The sequence below is a fragment of the Otolemur garnettii genome, unplaced genomic scaffold (assembly GCF_000181295.1).
Source record: "Otolemur garnettii isolate 467f Iridium unplaced genomic scaffold, OtoGar3 scaffold00043, whole genome shotgun sequence".
Taxonomy (NCBI): domain Eukaryota; kingdom Metazoa; phylum Chordata; class Mammalia; order Primates; family Galagidae; genus Otolemur; species Otolemur garnettii.
Genome location: NW_003852438.1, coordinates 11,520,712 through 11,523,863, shown reverse-complemented (window position 1 = coordinate 11,523,863; position 3,152 = coordinate 11,520,712). Strand labels below are relative to the sequence as shown.

The window sequence follows — 3,152 nt, the reverse complement described above, 5'->3', positions numbered from 1 at the left end:
AAAAAAAAAAGAGAGACAAGAGACAGAAAGGTTCTAGAAGGCCAAGACAGCACACATGTATGACAGGCACACACCAGTGACAGGCAGGCAAGAAAGACAGGAAGGGGGGCTCAGCCCAGAGGTTGCCAAGATGATAACACAGTTGTCCTGGGATGAACCCAGAGAATGAGACTCAGAGTAGGGGGGGCAGCATAACCTGGCCTGGGGAGATAGAGTCCGGGTCCTAGCAGGGTCTGACCCAAGGGAGATGCAGAATACAGGCCACTACCTCCCCTGGAGTCAGGGGGTGGGAAGAAGGAAGACTGGAGCTCTTTAGCCAGGGAAGTCAGGGTCTGTGAGAGATTCTAGTCTTCCCTGGGGGAGCAAAAGGGACAAGGAACAACTCTCTCTCCTCCCATACCCCTCACCTCTTTCCCAGGAAGGTTTTATACTGGGTCCTGAGGCCACTGCACCGGAAACACTCCAGAGACAACTGCTTCCTTTTCCAAACAATGCAGGATCCTGCTAACCAGGCTGAAATCTGGGACAGAAGGGGGGTGGGGGGGCAGGTTCCCTGACCGCTCATACTTGCCACCACCAAGTTCCAAGTCAGGGACCCTTGCACAGTCCCAATCAACTACACTGAGATTCCCCAAGAGAAGTGTGCACCCCCATCCAGAGCTGGAGAACATAAAAGGTGGAGAGTCCAAGAGGTAGAAGGACCCTGAGAGGAGAAAACTGGGGCGGGGGTGGGGGGAGCGTATGGAATAAACCCAACAGGCTTGGAAGTTCTTTCTGAGACTGCGGCAGGAGGAAAGGAGTTAGACTTGAGTTAAGTAGGGGCTTTTCAAAGGTAAGGAGAGGGTTTTAAAAAGTGGGGGGTTTAGACAGGATTTGACTCTGGCTAGGGACCAGGCAGTTATCCTTTGGGAGGCCCAGTGATAGGGAAGCGGTTGAGGGTAAAAAAAAATATGGAGAAAATGAAGAGTAAAGGAACAAGATTGGAAGAAAAGAAAGCCTTGTAAAGTAGCCCCAAACATCAAAATATTCCTCCAGTCCCCAAATAATTTTCCTATAAGCCCTGCTTTAAAGATAAGCTGAGGGGAGATGGTAAAAGATCTGGGTCTGACCAGGGAGAAAGGGTTTGGGACTGTTTTTCAGGGAGTCAGAAGACTAACACCCCAGCCTCAAAACTCACTTCCACTGCCCACCTTTTCTAGTAAATGGTAATATATCAGCTCAAGGGGGTGTGTGAAAGGGGGGAGGAGGAGAGGGAGGAAGCCAGCCTTCTTTCTGAGCGGTATCTGCCTGGAGGTGCCTCTCCACAAATGTTCCCTAATCTTAGCAGGGCCCTCAATAAGCCCTTCTTCCTATTCTTCAACCAGTCTTTTTCCATCCTTCCCAGTGGCAAGTACACTCAGTTTTATCTAATAGCTGGGAGTGGCACTGCTCCCCAAAGGGGCAAAGAAGAGAAGGCAGAAGAGCCGGGGAAGGCCCCTAGGACTGCTCCCCTGGAGGGAAAGCAGCAAGGCTGTGATAGCAGGAGGAAGGAAGGTTAGACACCAAGACAGCTAAGCAAGGCCAGGAGGATTCCTTCTCTAGAAAGCAAAGAAAGTTCAGTGTCTGTGGGCCCCAAGGTGAGAGGGAGCAGTAGGAACAAGAGGATCCCCTTGGCTGCCTCTGAAGAGAGTTGGACCTACATTTCTATGCAGTTTCCCTTTTCTACCCCCCAGAGTGGGGTGGAACCAATTATTTATATTCCCATTCCCAAGGTACAAATATTGGTGTGTGTTTGAGGAGGGGCTTTGGATCGAGTTCAGTACGAGCTGGGGATACAGAGATAGAGTGGGTGGAGATTTTTAAGGAAGGGTAGGGAGATGATCAGGGAGAGCAGGAACAGTCTCCTTCTTCCAATCTCTCAACACACTTGGTGTGGCAAATAGAACCCCTTTAGAACCTGGGAATAAAGCTATCTGGGGCCCATTCTTGATGGGCAAGTGGCCTTTTTTCTGCTTCTGCCTAACTCTACCCACCCTAATTCACAGGGCTCCTGATGATTCTCTCTCAAAATTTTTTTTCTAACTTTCCCAGAAGCAGCTGCATCCAAACCTCTCTGCCTTTATTTGCCCTCTCACCTCACAGGGCTGAGAATAAGACGATAGCGCTAATCTGGAAGGTATTCAGGGCAGAGCTTCTTTCCTCCTCCTGGAAATGGGAGGGTGGGGGCCAGACAGATAGTCCCCAAGATGGCATGATTGAGGGCTACTGAAAGCAACTTTTTCTGGGCACAGCTGCTTGCTGACCCTCTGACCCTCCTGCCCCACTGAAGCATGTTGGCTTGGGGAGATAATCTGGTTTCAGAGGAAAAACGTTCCCAGTCTCGGCCCAGAAAGATTTAGAAGACAGAGAAGGGGGTGTATGATGATGGTATGGGGCCCAATTTTGTCCTTGGATGAGAGGGCTAAGATGACAGGAAGGGATGAGCTACCGCCCATTCTTAAATAAGGGACCCAGCCCAGTCCACCCCTATGACCCCAGCTTAAAGCTTAGGCAAGACTTGAACCAGTGACTCACAAGTAACAGAAAAAACAGCTGATGAAATAGGGGAAAGGGGCACCCCATTTCTCCCAAAGAGCACAGGTCTAGCCCCAGCCTAACTCTACAATATAAAAAGAGTGTGTGTATAGGGGAGGGTGACAGGGAATAAACATATTTAGTAAGGAGGGGTGGGGGCACAGTCACCACCCCCATGCAACCTCCAACTCTCCTTCCAATCCAAACTGTGATCCAGCCAGAAGTCAGGGAGAAAGCAGCCTCCCCCACCTTCCTACCCCAGCATTCCAGGCCATTCTCTAGTCCCCTTCCTCAACCATGACATCTGACGTTTGTTCATCTCAAAGCTCCCAGGAATTAAGAAGGAAAATTCAAAGTCACATAGCATCAACACCCCCTCTAACCCCTAACACAGGCCTGGCTACTGACAGAGGCCCTGAGAGGGGAAAGAGCCCTCACAACCCAGGCCTGCACACCGGGGCGTCGGACAATTCCACACCCAAGCAGGGGGCCTCCCTCTCCCCACCCACAGCCTTTCTCGGCCTGCCTGCCCCTCTGCCCAGCAGGGTACCCCTGAATGGGCTTCCCCTTCGCTTCAGAGGCCACAGCAAAAGCCCCCC

The 3,152-nt window shown here is 51.2% G+C and overlaps 1 protein-coding gene across 1 annotated transcript in view; it reads right to left on the bottom strand.

Moving 5' to 3' along the window:
- LRP1 (LDL receptor related protein 1) overlaps positions 1-3,152 on the bottom strand; it is an 81,435-nt gene that overhangs the window by 77,341 nt on the left and 942 nt on the right. The gene's annotated exons all lie outside the window — the stretch shown is intronic.